At 34.8% G+C, this 21,954-nt stretch overlaps 1 pseudogene; it reads right to left on the bottom strand.

Moving 5' to 3' along the window:
* Positions 1–2,291: 2,291 nt before the first annotated feature.
* The window catches only part of LOC133545235 (FYVE, RhoGEF and PH domain-containing protein 5-like), a 50,688-nt pseudogene continuing 31,025 nt past the window's right edge, over positions 2,292–21,954 (bottom strand).

Genomic DNA, 21,954 nt, shown 5'->3' with positions numbered 1-21,954 from the left:
TCTCACACACACACACACGTAGACATGTTGCAGAACTGCGTGTATCAAAGAGTATACACCGGAGATTTTAGACAAAAGCCAATAGTTGTTTTTTGTTATCCTCCCATCATACCAGTATTGGATCGAGACACCCCTATGTTAAACAAACAGTGCCACTTGGTGTATGTTCGCAACCTGTTCCAAAAGTTCAGACGAAGACTAAATTGTACGAAAAACGAAGCACATCATGTATAAATATCAACACAAAACAAAGACTGATACTGATAAACGATAAGCAAGGACAGGCGTGCGGATTAATTGAGTTCAGTTGTGTTTCTCACCTTCTTTATCGCAGCGCTGACACTGCATGTGTGCTCACACCACTTTGTTAAAGTCAAAGTTAAAGTACCAATGATAGTCACACACACACATGCATTTGACCCATCCCCTTGTTCACCCCCTGGGAGGTGAGGGGAGCAGTGAGCAGCAGCGGTGGCCACGCTCGGGAATCATTTTTGATGATTTAACCCCTAAATCCAACCTTTGATGCTGAGTGCCAAGCAGGGAGGAAATGGGTCCCATTTTATAGTCTTTAGTATGAATGGGCTGTGGTTTGAACTCACAACCTACCGATATAAGGGCAGAAACTCTAAGCCAGGGGTCACCAACGCGGTGCCCGCGGGCACCAGGTCGCCCGTAAGGACCAGATGAGTCGCCCGCTGGCCTGTTCAAAAAATAGCTCAAATAGCAGCACTTACCAGTGAGCTGCCTCTATTTTTTCAAATTGTATTTATTTACTAGCAAGCTGGTCTCGCTTTGCTCAACATTTTTAGTTCTGAGAGACAAAACTCAAATAGAATTTGAAAATCCAAGAAAATATTCTAAAGACTTGGTCTTCACTTGTTTAAATAAATCAATGTATTTTTTTGCTTTGCTTCTTATAACTTTCAGAAAGACAATTTTAGACAAAAAATACAACTTTAAAAATGATTTTAGGATTTTTAAACACATATACCTTTTTACCTTTTAAATTCCTTCCTCTTCTTTCCTGACAATTTAAATCAATGTTGAAGTAAATTAATTTTTTTTATTGTAAAGAATAATAAATATATTTTCATTTAATTGTTCATTTTAGCTTCTGTTTTTTCGACGAAGAATATTTGTGAAATATTTCTTCAAACTTATTATGATTAAAATTCAAAAAAAATATTCTGGAAAATGTAGAAAATCTTTAGAATCAAATTTAAATCTTATTTCAAAGTCTTTTGAATTTCTTTTGAAATTTTTGCTCTGGAAAATCTAGAATAAATTATGATTTGTCTTTGTTAGAAATATAGCTTGGTCCAATTTGTTATGTATTCTAACAAAATGCAGATTGGATTTTAACCTATTTAAAACATGTCATCAAAAGTTTAAAATTAATCTTAATCAGGTAAAATTACTAATGATGTTCCATAAATACTTTTTTTAATTTTTTTTTTCAAAAAGATCCGAATTAGCTAGTTTCTCCCTTCTTTTTATCGGTTGAATTTTGAAGAGTCGAAATTGAAGATGAACTATGTTTCAAAATTTTATTTTCATTATTTTCATGTTTCTCCTCTTTAAAACCGTTCAATTAAGTGTTTTTTTCATCATTTATTCTCTACAAAAAACCTTCGGTAAAAGGAAAAAAAATGTACGGCGGAATGACCGACAGAAATACCCATTTTTTTATACATACCAGTATATAGATTTATTTATTAAAGGTAAATTGAGCAAATTGGCTATTTCTGGCAATTTATTTAAGTGTGTATCAAACTGGAAGCCCTTGGCATTAATCAGTACCCAAGAAGTAGCTCTTGGTTTCAAAAATGTTGGTGACCCCTGTTCTAACAGCTAGGGCAATAAGTAGGTTATTTCCAACAGAAGTGCTTTATGCCACGATGCGCCACACTGTCGCCTGCTACAACTCGCAACTTTCCCCGGCCCCATGGGGGCTTCTTTTTATTCTAAAAAGCCCAGTCGCCAACGCTGTACCTGAGTCTGAAAAGGTGCAGGACGGGTTGACTCCGAAGGAGGAAAGGAGAGCGCCGTGATGGATGATCTGCCACGGATGTAGGACGAGTCTGTCTTCCCAGGAGCCCCAGAAAAAAAAAGGCCTCCTGCTTGACAACATTTGTGGGTCAACAAGGTCTCAAAGGGGGAGAAGCAAAGCAGGCAAGGGCGGCCTGCTGACTCCCGGGTGAGGGGCCTCATTAGGGGCCAATGTTTCCACGAAGGTGCACATGGCGAGTGTCAGAGTGTCACCCGCTCCAAAGTCAACACCAGGAGCAGATGGTTCTCCTCTCCTTTTAATGCAGTCCTTTTTCAAACAACACATTCATAAAGCCACAGTAACGTACAAAGTCTGAAGCACGGCTTCTGAAGACCGCTTCCCTGGCGGGCGTCGTGAACACTTTACGGCGTCCTGTGTGAAGGCCGTGTCACACAACACAGTAAAGTAAGTCATAGAAGAATACATACCTTGTCAAATGTAAAAAAAAAAAAAAAAAAAGACTTATAAAGTATCACGTGTCGCAGTCGGCAAACAACCCGCCATTGTTGTCTACGCCTTTAGTGCGATAGAGGTCACATGACCTGGCAGGTATCTGGGCCAGCGCCACTCACACCTGCTGGCGGCAGGTTTAGAAAAAGGAAAAATAAAAGGAGCTGAAAAAGTTTCCTCAAGAACAAAAACCTTGTAGGACGTAATAGCTTTTTTTTCCCCCCTGTTGTCCTTTATTGAGTCGTCCTATAAAACGGTGGCTTCCTCCATGGCGTTGACCCACCTGTGTAATGAGGTTGCACACGTTAGGTAACAGACACACACAAATGTGAGGAACTCAACTATATATATAACTATACACACACACACACACACATATATATATATATATATATATATATATATATATATATATATATATATACATACATATATATATATATACACATATAAATACACATATATATATGTAGATAAATATATTTACATATATATATACACACACACACACATACATATATACATACACAAACACACACATTATATACATATATATATATATATATATATATACACACATACATATATATAGCACCTTACAGAGGTGTGTGCATGTGTGTATGTATATATATATCTACATATATATAAATATATATGTATACATATACATTTTTACATATATATATATATATACGTCTATATATATATATATATATATATGTCTATATATATATATATATACACACACACAGACACACACACATTTACATACATGGATACACACATACATATATATGTTTGTATATATATATATGTATCATATATAAATATGTTTACCTTTTTGTATATATATATATATATACATATATACAAGTATATATATATAAATATATAAACATACATACATATATATATATCTACATATATATAAATATATATGTATACATATATATACATATACATTTTTACATTTTTATATATATATATATATATACACACACACAAACATTTACATACATGGATACACACATACATATATATGTTTATATATATATATATATATATATATATATATATATATATATATATGTATCATATATAAATATGTTTACCTTTTTGTATATATATATATATATATATATATATATACATATATATACATATGTACAAGTATACATATACATATATATATATATATATATATATATATATATATATATATATATATAAAAACATACATACATACATACATATATATATATAATGGCTCTGGTATAATAAAACAATTAATGGGATTAATTTTAGATGGGAACTGGCTGTCCAGCTTTATATCAAAGATTTTTAGATGCAAGATACTTTTTTTTTTTTTTTTGCTGATATTGGACGGATATCGGATATTAATATTGCGCCACAGGACAGAAAACTGAATGTTCCCCACCTCTGGGCCGTGTGGTTGTCCTGGGCTTTGAAGGTGTAATACAAAGTGTTCTTGTGGTAGAGCTGGAAGACGTTGGCCTGGTCGTCGCCGTGCCGCGTGTCAGGTAACTTGACGGTGAAGCCCAACAAGGGCAAGCTCTCTGAGGCCACTTGCTCCTGCGGATAAAAAAAAAAAAAAAAAGCACATGCTGGCTGCGCCTCCGTCCAGGTGTGTCCCCTCACCTCTTGGCCCCGGTAGGTGTAGAGCACCTTGTCTTTCAGCAGGAACCACAGTCTCTTCCAGTTCCTCCTGCTCCTGTGGCTGCGATGCAGACTGCCGCTGATGGAGCCCTCGTCAGACACGGTCACCTGCGGGGGGGGGGGCGGGGCCAACAGGTGTGTCACTCCTGCAGAGCCCGGGCAATGAGCGCACCATGTGCAATGAGCGCACCTGCTTGAAGGAGAGCGTGCCTTTGCGGTGTCGCCAAATGTTGGGAGGGTGGATGCTCTGGAAGACGGAGGAGAGGGGGCGACTGGCACGGCCCGGACCGGGGCTGCTCTGTGATGGCGGCTCTTCCCCTGCGGTGTGAAGACATTTCAAACAACCTGCAGAATCAATTCTCCATTCTACACGGTTCTCGTAACATATTATTTTAATTATGATAAAACCTATTCAAAGCAGGTTGCCGGGTACAAAAGCTCCTCTTGGCTGCTAATATTTGCAATAAACGTAATGAATGTAAAAATGTAATGATTGTAATAAATACAATAAAAGTAATAAACGAAATAAATATAATAAATGCAAAACGAGAAACAGATTTAATAAGTGTAATCAAAACAATGAATAAAAAAATTTAAATTAATAAATTATATACAATTTAATATAATAAATTAAAATAAATGTAATAAAACAGACTACTGCCCCGGGGAAATTGTGACATAAATGTAATAAATGTTACAAATGTTATAGTATGATAAAACCTTTGCAAAACATGTTGCTGGGTACAAAAGCTCCTCTTGGCTGCTAATATTTGTAATAAATGTAATGAATATAATACATGTATGAATGTAAAAATGAAATGATTTTAATAAATACAATAAAAGTAATTAATTAAATAAATATAATAAATGTAATAAAATGTAATATGAGAAACACATTTGATAAATGTAATCAAAACAATGAATTAAAAAATATAATAAATTATATTTAATTTAATATAATACATTTAAATACATGTAATAAAGCAGACTACTGCCCCAAGGAAATTGTGACATAAATGTAATAAATGTTACAAATGTTATAGTATGGGAATTATGATAAAACCTTTTCAAAGCAGGTTGCCGGGTACAAAAGCTCCTCTTGGCTGCTAATATTTGTAATAAATGTAATGAATATAATACATGTATGAATGTAAAAATGTAATGATTGTAATAAATACAATAAAAGTAATAAATGAAATAAATATAATAAATGCAATACGAGAAACAGATTTAATAAGTGTAATCAAAACAATGAATTACAAAAATATAATAAATTATATTTAATTTAATATAATACATTTAAATAAATGTAATAAAACAGACTACTGCCCGAAGGAAATTGTGACATAAATGTAAGAAAAGTAATAAATGTTACAAATGTTATAGTATGGGAATTATGATAAAACCTATTCAAAGCAGGTTGCCGGGTACAAAAGCTCCTCTTGGCTGCTAACATTTGTAATAAATGTAATGAATATAATACATGTAATAAATATATGAATGTAAATATGTAATGATTGTAAGAAAATACAATAAAAGTAATAAATGAAATAAATATAATACATGTAATAAAATGTAATACGAGAAACAAATTAAATGTAATCAAAACAATTAATTAAAAATATAGTAAATTATATATAATAAATTAAAATTAATGTAATAAAACAGACTACTGAGCCAAGGAAATTGTGACATAAATGTAATAAATGTAACAAATGTAAAAAAATTGTTACAAATGTTATAAATGTAATGCAATGAATGTAATTAATTTATTACAAATGCAATAAATCCAATGAATGTAATAACTGAAATAAATGTTATGAATTTAATAAATATAATAAATGTAATGAAATAAATGTTGTGACTTAAATAAATATAATAAATGTAATAAATGTTACAAATGTAATATATTTTATAAATGCAATGAATGTAATAAATATAATACATGTAATAAATGTTATAAATGTAATATATTTTATAAATGCAATGAATGTAATAAATATTATAAATGCAATGAACTTAATACATTTTATAAATGCAATAGATATAATACATTTCATAAATGCAATACATTTAATAAATGTTATGCAATTGATGCAATAAATTAAATAAATGTTATGAACTTAATAAATATAATAAATTTCTATAGATAGATAGATAGCTAGATAGATAGATGGATAGATAGATGGATAGATAGTACTTTATTGATTCCTACAGGAGAGTTCCCTCAGGAAAATGTAATAAATGTTATTAATGCAATGAATGTTTTGAATGTTAAGAATGTAATAAATACATGGAATAAATGTAGTAAATGCAATGAATAAATGCAATAAATACAATACATGTAATGAATGTAATAAATGCAATGAACGTCATAAATGAAATTAATGTAATAAATGTAATAAATTAAATAAATGTAATAAATGCAATGAATGTAATCAATGTAATGAACGTAATAAATGCAATGAATGTAATAAATGTAAAAAATTAAATAAATGTAATAAATTCAATGAATGTAATAAATTTAATAAATTAAATAAATGTAATAACTGCGATGAGGTGGCGACTTGTCCAGGGTGTACCCCGCCTTCCGCCCGATTGTAGCTGAGATAGGCGCCAGCGCCCCCCGCGCCCCCAAAAGGGAATAAGCGGTAGAAAATGGATGGATGGATAAATGTAATAAATGCAATGAACGTAATAAATGAAATTAATGTAATAAATTAAATAAATGCAATGAATGTAATAAATGGAATAAATTAAATAAATGTAATAATGCAATGAATGTAATAAATGCAATGAACGTAATAAATTCAATGAATGTAATAAATTTAATACATTAAATAAATGTAATACATTTAATAAATGTAATAAATTCAATGAATGTAATAAATGCAATGAACATAATAAATGCAGTAAATTAAATAAATGGAATAAATGCAATGAACGTAATAAATGCAATGAATGTATAATAAATGTAATGAATGTCGTAAATGATACATGTAATAAATGTGGTAAATGGTGGTCGTGTTCCCACCTGTGTCCTGCAGCTGCTTGTAACAGCGGTCACACACTTTGGCCACACGCTCCTTCAAGTACTTGAGAGGATGTCTGTTCTTGGAGCAGCTCCTACAAACAATCTGTGGCAGCACGACAACATTTTGTGTTGATGCCCACGTCCACTCATTTGCATCGGCACTCACCCTCCCACAGCTGTGGCAGCGATGTCTGCGGAGAGTCAGGCCAAAGTGGGAAGTGCAGTTCATACACATCGTGGCTTGTGACAGCGGGACCAGCGGGGGCGCCTCTTCTCCCAAAGTCAGCCGCACACCATTCCTCACCTGGACACAGCCAGCATACTGTACACTACAGATGCAAGGATAGGCAATTATATAATCCGCAACCGCATCACCAAAGTCGTCATCCACCCGCCGTCCACCCGAAGCAACATTTTATCAGAACCGCAACCGCCCGCCACCCGCCCATTGAAATACTTCAGAGGTCGGCCACCTTTACCATTCTAGGAGACATTTAAGCCCGTTTCACAGAGTAAAGAAGACAATGGGAGCCGCTAATGTCCTCTCGAGTATCCTGTGTGTGTTCATCCTGATGACAAGAATAAGGGCGTGCTATGAAGCCATTGGCCTTGTCGCCTTTTACAGCATGTACGACCTGCTTGTCAGTCCCGCAACATGTGTGTGGCTTCCGAAGACACATGCACACGACTGCAAGGCATACTGGGTGATACAAAGTACACTAATGGTTGTGATATAAACAATTTTAACACTCTTAGTAATATGCGCCACGCAGTGAAGCCACACCAAACAAGATTGACAAACACATTTCGGGAGAACATCCTCACAGTAACACAACATAAAGGCAACACAACAAATACCCAGAATCCTTTGTATTCTGTTTTGTTTGATCAACCGTTTGACTGCCTTGTTACAGGCACCGTTTGGGAACAATTAAGATATGTAAAAAAACATTTACAAAACCTTTCTGTGTCAATAACTAATTTTGCAACGTATCTGCAGCTAATAAATAGAAACATTTTAGTTTTCCTTAAAATTTTGGGGGTTTTATACTTTATAGTCCGATAAATACAGTAAACAAAAAGACGCTTGTTTGCACTCAACTTTTATATCTAACACTTCGTGGGGATAATGAATGATTCTTCATCTAAACAGGAAGATACAACCATCTCATCGGTCGGCATCTCAGTGAGAACAGACATCGTATAGTAAGTGATTGTTTTAATATGTTTGTTGGCTCTCGTTTGTCTGCTATTATTAGTGTGATCTGTCTGTGAAATCAATACACTGTCGTATGTTTAAAATGAGCAAAACACCTAAATATTACGTACATGAGTGTTACTACATTACATATTTACTTACAGTGTATATAAAACCCTGATGGAGGTTTTTAAGGCTTTTTTACAGCGCTTTATAGGCGGGATAGCGCGACTACCATTGCCTCCCCTGCTAGCTGACTTTTGCTAGAGTTTATTTACTAGTTAGAATGCATAAAAACAAAACCCATGTGTTCTTGTTTTGCATAAGGATTGTGAATGATCGGCAAAACTCCCCAAAAATGTAAAGGTCAACACTTACCTCGACGGAAGAGTTGTCGGAGGGCACAGAGACTCGATGATGTTCACTCACGGTGCGAGTCAAAGTGTAAAACCAGTCCTCTCGTTCAAGGAAAGAGCTGTCCAAGGAATACACATCGCTTACTGGTCACCATGAAGGTCAAGGTCACATTTCAAATTGTTTTTGGAAATATTCAACATGGTGTCATCCGGACCAAAGGGGAAGCGAACCATCCAGACTGTTATCGACGCAAAGTTGAAAAGCCAGCATCTGTGATGGTATGGGGGTGCATTAGTGCCCAAGGCATGGGTAACTTACACATCTGTGAAGGCACCATTAATGCTGAAAGGTACATACTGGTTTTGGAACAACATATGCTGCCATCCAAGCGCTGTCTTTTTCATGGACGCCCCTGCTTATTTCAGCAAGACAATGCCAAGCCACATTCAGCACGTTTTACAACAGCATGGCTTCGTAAAAAAAAGAGCGCGGGTACTTTCCTGGCCCGCCTGCAGTCCAGACCTGTCTCCCATGGAAAATGTGTGGTGCATTATGAAGCGTAAAATACGACAGCGGAGACCCCGGACTGTTGAACGACTGAAGATCTTCATAAAACAAGAATGGGAAAGAATTCCACTTTCAAAGCTTCAACAATTAGTTTCCTCAGTTCCCAAACGTTGATTGAGTGTTGATAAAAGAAAAGGTGATGTAACACAGTGGTGAACATGCCCTTTCCCAACTACTTTGGCACGTGTTGCAGCCATAAAATTCTAAGTTAATTATAAAGTTTATGAGTTTGAACATCAAATATGTTGTCTTTGTAGCATATTCAACTGAATATGGGTTGAAAAAGATTTGCAAATCATTGTATTCCGTTTATATTTACATCTAACACAATTTCCCAACTCATATGGAAACGGGGTTTGTAGTTCAAGACTTCCGGTCATTACAAAACATGACTGCACATCATAATGGCAGCTACACTTTCCATCTTAAACATTTAAAAACATTATTTGGGAAATGTCCGGCGGGCCAGAATGAAAAGTTTAACGGGCCGCACATGGCCCCCGGACCTTAATTTGCCGAGGGTTGGTCTAGCCCAGGGGTCACCAACGCGGTGCCCGAGGGCACCAGGTCACCCATAAGGACCAGATGAGGCACCCGCTGCCCTGTTTTAAAAATAGCTCAAATAGCAGCACTTACCAGTGAGCTGCCTCTATTTTTTTAATTGTATTTATTTACTAGCAAGCTGGTCTCGCTTTGCTCAAAATTTTTAATTCTGAGAGACAAAACTCAAATAGAATTTGAAAATCCAAGAAAATATTTAAAGACTTGGTCTTCACTTATTTGAATAAATTCATTAATTTTTTTACTTTGCTTTTTATAACATTCAGAAAGACAATTTTAGAGAAAAAATACAACCTTAAAAAGGATTTTTAAACACACATACCTTTTTACCTTTTAAATTCCTTCCTCTTCTTTCCTGACAATTTAAATCAATGTTCAAGTATTTTTTTTATTTTTTATTGTGAAGAATAATAAATACATTTTAATTTAATTCTTCATTTTAGCTTCTGTTTTTTCGATGAAGAATATTTGTGAAATATTTCTTCAAGCGTATTATGATTAAAATTAAAAAGAATTATTCTGGCAAATCTAGAAAATAAATTTAAATCTTATTTCAAAGTCTTTGGAATTTTTTTTTTTACATTTTTTGTTCTGGAAAATCTAGAAGAAATAAGGATTTGTCTTTGTTAGAAATATAGCTTGGTCCAATTTGTTATATATTCTAACAAAGTGCAGATTGGATTTTAACCTATTTAAAACATGTCATCAAAATTCTAAAATTAATCTTAATCAGGAAAAATTACTAATGATGTTCCATAAATTATTGTTTTTAATTTTTTCAGAAAGATTCGAATTAGCTAGTTTTTCTCTTCATTTTTTTCAGTTGAATTTTGAATTTTAAAGAGTCGAAATTGAAGATAAAATATGTTTCAAAATTCAATTTTCTTTTTTTTCTTGATTTTTTTACTCTTTTAAACTGTTAAATTATGTGTTTTTTTCATCATTTATTCTCTACAAAAAAACTTCCGTAAAAGGAAAAAAAATGTACGACGGAATGACAGACAGAAATACCCTTTTTTTTTAAATATATATATATAGATTTATTTATCGAAGGTAAATTGAGCAAATTGGCTATTTCTGTCAATTTATTTAAGTGTGTATCCAACTGGTAGCCCTTCGCATTAATCAGGACCCAAGAAGTAGCTCTTGGTTTCAATAAGGTTGGTGACCCCTGGTCTAGCCAGTCTCTAACTGGTTTATGGGCGGGTAAGACTTGACTTTCTCAAATAGTCAAAGCAGAAGGCAGTCTTTTTTAAACACTGAAATAATTTGCCGGGAAGAGTTGGACGAAGTGGCTGGGGAGAGGAAAGTCTGGGCTTCCCTGCTTAGGCTGCTGCCCCCGGGACCCGACCTCGGATTAGGGGAAGAAGATGGATGGATGGATGGATAATTTGCTTATTTTGAGTTATTAATACACACAACAAAGGAGAAAGGACGCGCACCTGGCAGACAAAGTGATGACCATGTCTGTCCCCTCCATCTTCAGTGCATGTTGGACATCCTCTCGGACTTCTTTAGTCACCTGCAAGCACACCCGTGGGAAAGAGTCAGCGGGAAACAACAAAAAACTGTTTTGGGTGTATTGCTGAACACAAATTGGGGCGGAACGGCTCGGTTGGTAGAGCGGCAGTGCCAGCAACTTGAGGGTGCCAGGTTCGATCTCCGCTTCTGCCATCCTAGTCACTGCCGTTGTGTCCTTGGGCGAGACACTTTACCCACCTGCTCCCAGTGCCACCCACTGTCATGATCTGCTACTTGGATCATGTCATGTTCTGGTTTGGTTCTGTTTCTTTATCGTATCTTGTTAGTATTTTGTCTTCCTTAGTTCCTGGTGGCACTTCCTGTTTTGATCTGTTGTCATAGTTACGTATTTGTGTCACCTGCCTTGTGTTTTTGACGCGCACCTGCCTCCTAATTTCTGTCTCTATTTAAGCCTGCCCTTTTTCGTCATTCGACCTCGCAGTCTAATTTGCTATTTGATGCAAAAGCTATCCCCGCTTGTGGTAAAGACTCTGTGTACTTTAGCTTCCATGCTATTCTGTTGCTTGTCCCTAGCTCACATGCTAGCGCTTTCTGTTCGTTTTGTGCTTAGTGCCTTTGTGCAAGTGTTTTCTGTTTTTAGTCTGTTTTTGTACTGATAATAAATCTTCAGTTCTTACCTTCACGCCGTGTCCGTTCTGACTGCATCCATTGAGAGAACAAAACCACACCACGATGCCAGCTAAGCGTCACACCCACACTGGTTTAAATCCAACTTAGATAATGGCTTTCACTATGTAAAGCGCTAAATAAATATAATTCACTTCACACTTCACAAATATGTGGATTCTGGCAAGTTCTAGAAATATTGATATATTTCTAATACAACATTCACATTCACGGAAATAAACATTCATTCATTTTTCTTTCATCTGACATCACATGGACAAAGATAAGACCTTCTGGAGGAAACTTCTGTGGTCAGATGAAACAAAAACTGAGCTGTTTGGCCAAAATACCCAGCAATATGTTTGGAGGAGATAAGGTGAGGCTGTTAATCCCAGGAACACCACACCTACCGTCAAGCATGGTGGTGGTATTATTATGCTCTGGGCCTGTTTTGCTGCCAATGGAACTGGTGGGACAATAAAAAAGGAGGATGACCTCGATATTCTTCAGGACAAGCTAAAATCATCAGCCCGGAGGTTGGGTCTTGGGCACAGTTGGGTGTTCCAACAGGACAATGACCCCAAACACACCTCAAAAGTGGTAAAGGAATGGCTAAATCAGGCTAGAATTAAGGTTTTAGAATGGCCTTCCCAAAGTCCTGACTTTTAAATGTATGGACAATGCTGAAGAAACAAGTCCAACTTTTGACCACGACTGTATATGACAGGGGTCGGCGAGCCGCATGCGGCTCTTTAGCGCCCCCCTAGTGGTTCTATGGAGCTTTTTCAAAAATATATGAAAAATAGAAATTATATATATTTTTTAATTTGGTTTCTGTAGGAGGACAAACATGACACAAACCTCCCTAATTGTTATAAAGCACACTGTTTTTATCAAACATGCTTCACTGATTCGAGTATTTGGCGAGTGCCGTTTTGTCCTACTAATTTTGGCGGTCCCTGAACTCACCCTAGTTTGTTTACGTCAGGGGTGCCCATTACGTCGATCGCGAGCTACCAGTCGACCGCGCGGGGTGTGTCAGTCGATCTCGAGCCAGGCTTTAAAAAAAAAATAGACCTAAAAATGAGTGATCATCAATCTTCACCAAGACGTCACTTAAATGACATTCACGGTACCGGAGGGTCTTGTGAGATGACGCTGGCTGCTGCAAGATCATTATTATGAAAATATGACCGAGAGGAAGGCGAGAAACACTTTTTATTTCAACAGACTCTCGCGCCGTCCCTTCCGTCAAAACTCTAAAGGCCAACTGCACATTTCCTATCTTCACAATAAAAGCCCTGCTTCATGCTGCCTGCGCTAACAAAATAAGAGTCTCGGAAAGCTGGCGTGCACAAGTGATGTGCACGCCAGCTTTCTGAGGGATCGCTTGTGCACGCCAGCTTTCCGAGACTCTTATTTTGTTAGCGTAGGCAGCATGAAGCAGGGCTTTTATTGTGAAGATAGGAAATGTGCAGTCGGCCTTTAGAGTTTTGACGGAAGAGACGGCGCCAAAGTCTGTTGAAATAAAAAGTGTTTCTCGCCTTCCTCTCTGTCATTTTTTCATAATAATGAACTGGCAGCAGCCAGCGTCATCTCACAAGACCCTCGGGTGCCGTGAATGTCAATCAAGCAAGCTACGGAATTTGCCGGCAATGTTTTTCTTGTAAAGTGTATGGAAGCTGGATGAATTAGATGCCAAAAACCAACCACTTTCATGTGGTATTGTACAGAAAGGACAACTTTTTTTCTCCTCCATTTGAAAATGTGGGCGTTATCATCATTACTGTCTGATTCCAATCAATGCAAGTCATCAGAATCAGGTAATACACCAACTTATAGTCTTGTCTTCGTGAAAGAAAGACATCTATATGTGTTACACATGCTTGTATTATCATTAAACACATTTAACTTGTTTACAAAAATGTCTCTTTCATAAATAAATAAATATAAATGATATATATAAATGAGGTAGATCCCCTCGAGTTGGTCAATTGAAAAGTAGCTCGCCTGTAGAAAAAGTGTGGGCACCCCTGGTTTACGTGTATAACTTTCTCCGACTACCTAAGACGTGATTTATGCCACTTCTTTTTCTGTCTCATTTTGTCCACCAAACTTTTAACGTTGTCCATGAATGCACAAAGGTGAGTTTTGTTGATGTTATTGACTTGTGTGGAGTGCTAATCAGACATATTTGGTCACTGCATGACTGTAAGCTAATAGATGCTAACATGCTATTTAGGCTAGCTATATGTACATATTGCATCATTATGCCTCATTTGTAGCTATATTTGAACTCATTTAGTTTCCTTTAAATCCTCTTAATTCAATTTATATCTCATGACACACTATCTGTATGTAATATGGCTTTTAATTTTTTGCGGCTCCAGACATATTTGTTTTTGTATTTTTGGTCCAATATGGCTCTTTCAACATTTTGGGTTGCCGACCCCTGATATAAGAGTACGTATAATGGATATATAATTAAATATTATTTTAATAGGTTATGAAGATTATGTGAAAGTTCTATAGATTGACAATGAACACCAATGACTTGACTGATGAACATTATCGCATAATTTGGTCAGAAAGTGTAAATAACGACAAATAAAAATAGAATAGCATGTAAGTTTAAAAAAAACAACATTATGATTATGAGCACATTTTCAGAATGTGATTGTTCTATTTTTAAACAAAGAAAACAATCTGAAGTTATCTTTATTTTTAAGTTATTATGCTGTGATTTTACCGGTCCGTCCCACTTGGGAGTAGACTTTTCTCCGGTATAGCTCGGTTGGTAGAGTGGCCGTGCCAGCAACTTGAGGGTTGCAGGTTCGATTCCCGCTTCCGCCATCCTAGCCACTGCCGTTGTGTCCTTGGGCAAGACACTTTACCCACCTGCTCCCAGTACCACCCACACTGCTTTAAATGTAACTTAGATATTGGGTTTCACTATGTAAAGCACTTTGAGTCACTAGAGAAAAGCGCTATATAAATATAATTCACTTCACTTCTTACCTTGTTTACTTCTGTGACAATCAATCAATCAATGTTTATTTATATAGCCCCAAATCACAAATGTCTCAAAGGACTGCACAAATCATTACGACTACAACATCCTCGGAAGAACCCACAACCTCCTTAAGGTTTTTTTAAATCATTCAGAAATATTAGTGAAGTGAATTATATTTACATAGCACTTTTCTCTAGTGACATCTAAGCGCATTTACATAGTGAAACCCAATATAAGTTACATTCAAACCAGTGTGGGTGGGTAAAGTGTCTCGCCCAAGGACACAACGGCAGTGACTAGGATGGCAGAAGCTGGGGATCGAACCTGGAACCCTCAAGTTGCTGGCACAGCCGCTCTACCAACCGAGCAATTCCGCCCCTGCCTATTAAGCAGCGAAAATGCCCCACACTTGAATAAGTGTGGCAAGTGTTATTGCATTAAACTAAATACATAAAAAAAAAATTTAAGTATTTATTTGATTAATTTTCCGGGCGCGGCCACCACTGCTGCTTACTGCTCCCCTCACCTGCCAGGGAGTGGAAGAAGGAGATGGGTCAAATGCAGAGGTTAATTTCCATACACCTAGTGTGTGTGTGTGACTTTGTATTAGTAACATTTGTATTATAGTCTAACCCAGGGGTCACCAACACGGGCACCAGGTCGCCCGTAAGGACCAGATGAGTCGCCCGCTGGCCTGTTCTAAAAATAGCTCAAATAGCAGCACTTACCAGTGAGCTGCCTCTATTTTTTTTAATTTGATTTATTTACTTGGGGGTAGGTTGATTGGCAACACTAAAATTGGCCTTAGTGTGTGAATGTGAGTGTGAATGTTGTCTGTCTATCTGTGTTGGCCCTGCGATGAGGTGGCGACTTGTCCAGGGTCTGCCCCATCTTCCGCCCGATTGTAACTGAGATAGCAACTCTAAAAGGGAATAAGCGGTACAAAATGGATGGATGGACGGATTTATTTACTAGCAAGCTGGTCTCGCTTTGCTCGACATTTTTAATTCTAAGAGACAAACCTCTAATAGAATTTGAAAATCCCAAAAAATATTTTAAAGACCTGGTCTTCACTTGTTTGAATAAATTCATTTATTTTTTTACTTTGCTTCTTATTAACTTTCAGAAAGACAATTTTATAGAAAAAATACAACTTTAAAAATGATTTTAGGATTTTTAAACACATATACCTTTTTACCTTTTTAATTCCTCCCTCTTCTTTCCTGACAATTTAAATCAATGTTCAAGTAAATGTATTTTTTTTATTGTAAAGAATAATAAATACATTTTAATTTAATTCTTCATTTAAGCTTCTGTTTTTTCGACGAAGAATATTTGTGAAATATTTCTTCAAACTTATTATGATTAAAATTTAAAAAAAATATTCTGGCAAATTTAGAAAATCTTTAGAATCAAATTTAAATCTTATTTCAAAGTCTTTTGAATTTCTTTTAAAAATGTTGTCCTGGAAAATCTAGAAGAAATAATAAATTGTCTTTGTTAGAAATATAGCTTGGTCCAATTTGTTATATATTCTAACAAAGTGCAGATTGGATTTTAACCTATTTGAAGGTATAGGATTGGCAAATATAAGCTTTGACTTCAGCATATTCCTTTTTCGGTCATTCTTTTTCTTCTCTTTTGTGTGTAAATGTGTATGATTGTTTACGTATAACCTGTACTGTAAAACTGATCACACAAAATGGTTGTTTGATTTGATGGATAATATGACCGAAATAAACTTATTCCATTCATTCATATTCAAAACGTCATCAAGATTCTAAAATTAATCTTAATTAGGAAAAATTACTAATGATGTTCCATAAATTATTTTTAAAACGTTTTCAAAAAGATTCTAATTAGCTATTTTTTGTCTTCATTTTTTTGGGTTGAATTTTGAATTTTAAAGAGTCGAAATTGAAGAAAAACTATGTTTAAAAATTTCATTTTCATTTTTTTTGTGTTTTCTCCTCTTTTAAACCATTCAATTAAGTGTTTTTTTCATCATTTATTGTCTACAAAAAACCTTCCGTAAAAGGAAAAAAATGTACGACGGAATGACAGAAAGAAATACCAATTTTTTAATATATATATAGGGACGGCGTGGCGCAGTGGGAGAGTGGCCGTGCGCAACCCAAAGGTCCCTGGTTCAAATCCCACCTAGTACCAACCTTGTCACGTCCGTTGTGTCCTGAGCAAGACACGTCACCCTTGCTCCTGATGGGTTCAGGTTGGCGCCTTGCATGGCAGCTCCCTCCATCAGTGTGTGAATGTGTGTGTGAATGGGTAAATGTGGAAGTAATGTCAAAGCGCTTTGAGTACCTTGAAGGTAGAAAAGCGCTATACAAGTACAACCCATTTATCATTTATATATATAGATTTATTTATTAAAGGTAAATTTAGCAAATTGGCTATTTCTGGCAATTTATTTAAGTGTGTATCAAACTGGTAGCCCTTCGCATTAATCAGTACCCAAGAAGTAGCTCTTGCTTTCAAAAAGGTTGCTGACCCCTGTTCTAACCTATTGGGATGCACCTATATATAAAATGTTCTTTCTTTTGCTTTTAATTCGTACTGGACATTTCCTGCATAGGATCAATAAAGTATCCACCTATTAAAAGTGTGCATGGATATAGAATAACAATATTATTATGAAATAAACAAAGCATTAAGTCTGAAGAGTGTTTCCCTCTTCAAGAACATGTACATAATAATAATGATGTAATGCAGTTACTGACTGGAAGTAAATAATGGATGTCACCTTGAGGCCGGTGAGAGACAGAGTGTTCTTCAGTCTGTATTTGCCATCCTGCTGTGGGAAAGTGTACAGCAAGACGTCGCTCATCTGTCAAGCACAAGGAGAGAAGACGTTAAAAAGATGTTTTCATCAGCAATCCTGGATTGGGATGTTGGGTTCCAAATGTTGCAGGTGCAGCTAGTGTCCGCTAGAGGGCAGTGTTGTAGCATACACCGCAGAGCCGTGTGGAGAGAGTTGGAACTACTTGCTTTCAGAGTGGGTTCCAAACAATGCAACAATGCTCCTGGTAGTCAGGTGAGAGGCTTTTGACCAATCAGAGAGAGAGTATGGCCGGACCATCTTCTAGGTCAAAATCCCCCTCACGTGACTACAGCGCACCATGTTTGGAACGAACTCTGAAACAAAGTTGGCCATCCATCCATCCATTTTCTACCGCTTGTTCCCTTTGGTGGTCGCGATATGCTCTCAATACACTGCTCTGCATATATATATATATATATATATATATATATATATATATATATATATATATATATATATATATATATATATATATATATATATATATATATATATATATATATATATATATATATATATATATATATATATATATATATATATATATATATATATATATATATATATATATATATATATATATATATATATATATATATGGCTTCACGGTGGCAGAGGGGTTAGTGCGTCTGCCTCACAATAAGAAGCTCCTGCAGTCCTGGGTTCAAATCCGGGCTCGGGATCTTTCTGTGTGGAGTTTGCATGTTCTCCCCGTGAACGCGTGGGTTCCCTCCGGGTACTCCGGCTTCCTCCCACTTCCAAAGACATGCACCTGGGGATAGGTTGATTGGCAACACTAAATTGGCCCTAGTGTGTGAATGTTGTCTGTCTATCTGTGTTGGCCCTGCGATGAGGTGGCGACTTGTCCAGGGTGTACACCGCCTTCCGCCCGATTGTAGCTGAGATAGGCGCCAGCGCCCCCCGCGACCCCACAAGGGAATAAGCGGTAGAAAATGGATGGATGGATATATATATATATATATATATATATATATATATATATATATATATATATATATATATATATATATATATATATATATATATATATATACACACATATATATGTATATATACAAATATACACATACATGTATATATACATATATACATGTATGTATGTATACATGTATATATACACACATGTATATATATAAATAGATGTATATATACATAAATGTATATCTATATATATGTGTATATATACGCCCACGTGTATGTATATATATATGTGTGTGTATATACGTATACATACATGCATAAATGTATGTATGTATATATACATGTGTGAATATATACATGCATGTATATGGATACATATATACACATATATATTCATGTATACATACATACACATACAGTATATAAATATACATATACATATATACACACACACACACACATATATATATATATACATATTTATATACACACACACACACACACACACACACACACACACACACACACACACACACACACACACACATATATATATACATACACACACACATTTTATATATATATGTATATATATATATATATATACACACACACACACACACGCATTATATATATATGTATATATATACACACATGTATATATATACATATATATACACACACACACATATATATATATGTATATATATATATATATATATATATATATATATATACACACACACACATATATATATATACATATACATATATATACACACACACACATATATATATACATATATATATATATATATATATATATATATATATATATATATATATATATATATATATATATATATATATATATATATATATATATATATATATATATATACACACACACACACACACACACACAATGTGTATGTACGATTAAGAACCAATATAGTCAACATACCAAAAACAGATGACGAGGCTGTGGGCTCCTCCTGCTGACTTTCATCAAGGTGCCCTCCTTCACAAAACGCTGAGACACACACACACACACACACACACACACACACACACACACACACACACACACACACACACACACACACACACACACACACACACACACACACACACACACACACAAAAAGTTATTCCAACATGATTAAGACAAAGATTGACAACACGTACATTGAATTTACAAATACATAAATTGTGAAGCAATGTACAATAATAACAAACACATAAAAAAGCCCTAAAGATTTCTATTTTTAATACTTAAAATCCGAAAATAAACCTTTTACACTTGAAATGTTACTTATACACCATAAGTATCCATAGGGGCAATTTTGGGCCCACAGCTGATGTTTTTCTAACAACCCGGAGCTCATTCTAAAACTAATATAAACATTAAAAACATGAGGTGGTGGAATAAAAGAGCAAACAGATGCAATGTAAGATGCAAAAGTTGCAATGTTTACTCTAAAAACACAGAGCTGCCATTTCTTTAAAACTGTCATTGCTCAAAAAATAACAATGAATCAAAATCAACATTAAGAATTATTGACCAATTCAAGGCTCCAATTACTTCCCTTTAAAACATTCCACTTTAACATATTGCATAGTTCTTGTGTTTGCTATATAAAACGATTTTTAAATGATAAAAGGTGCATACAACTAAATAAAAACATAAAAATTCATAAATGACGGTTAGATTTGAAGTTGATCAAGAGAGTAATCCATTTCTGAATTATTTTTTAACACTTTTACAAGTGGCAGCCTTTTGGCTCCCCAATAATTTTGGTGAGGTTGTTTTTTAACTGTCATTGCTGAAAAAAACATAATAATGAATGAAAATATAAGTTTTTCTGAATTATTGACCACTTTAAGGCTCCAATGACTTCACATCAAGTATTAATTACACTTTGAACATTTTTTGGGGAAAAAGTTGTAGGGTAGGGGAAAAAGTAAGGCATAAAACCTAAGAGCATGAATATATAAATAAACTTTATATCAACAGAGAGACTTAAAGTCGATCCAAAGATTTAAATGTTGAATTAAAAAAAATATATAAGACTTATTTTTAACATTTTAACGACTGAGACACCTCCGGGTCCCGAGGACCAAATTTGAGGGGAGCCTTAATTTATAAACCTCTTAAGGCCAAAGCTGTTTTTTTTTTACATGCTTTTTTTTTTATTTCTCTTTACTATTTGGGCTGATTAGACACTAATTAGAATTAAAAACTAAGAATCATCAATTTAAATTTTTTTTTTTTTTTTTTATGATGTACTTAGTCCATCAGTACACAAACGTGTACGTCATGTTTAGTGACATGCTAATGATTATTTTTACACTTTTTTTGCCCAAAATACATTGTATGTTGTACTCTTCTGATACCACCAGATGGCAGTATATATATGTATATATATATATATATATATATATATATACAGTCTATATATGTATATATATAAAGTATATACACACGTGTATATATATATATATATGTATATATACGTGTATACATGTAATACATACATACACATATATGTGTATATATACACATACGTATGTGTATATATGTATACATAAATGTGTATGTGTATACATATGTATACATGTATTTTTACACTTTTTTTGCCCAAATTACATTGTATCTTGTACTTTTCTGACACCACCAGATGGCAGTATATATGTATATACACACATGAGTATACATATATATATATATATATATATATATACATATATATATATATATATATATATATGTATACATACATATATATGTGTATACATGTAAGACATATATACACATATATGTGTATATGTATACACATATGTTTATGTATATATATGTATACATATATGTATGCATATATACATTTGTATATATATGTATATATATGTATATATATGTATACATATATTTTTACTTTTTTTTTGCCCAAATTACATTGTATGGTATACTCTTCTGACACAACCAGATGGCAGTATAAGTGTCCACATACATGGCCATAAGATCCCAATACAGTATTGTACACAATTTTGGAAATAAGAGCTAAAAGGTGCTGTCCACGCATGTGGCCAACTAGGCCTTTAGAGGTTTTAAAAG

This window comes from Nerophis ophidion, linkage group LG02 (assembly GCF_033978795.1).
Source record: "Nerophis ophidion isolate RoL-2023_Sa linkage group LG02, RoL_Noph_v1.0, whole genome shotgun sequence".
NCBI lineage: Eukaryota > Metazoa > Chordata > Actinopteri > Syngnathiformes > Syngnathidae > Nerophis > Nerophis ophidion.
This window is presented reverse-complemented; position numbering and strand designations above follow the sequence as displayed.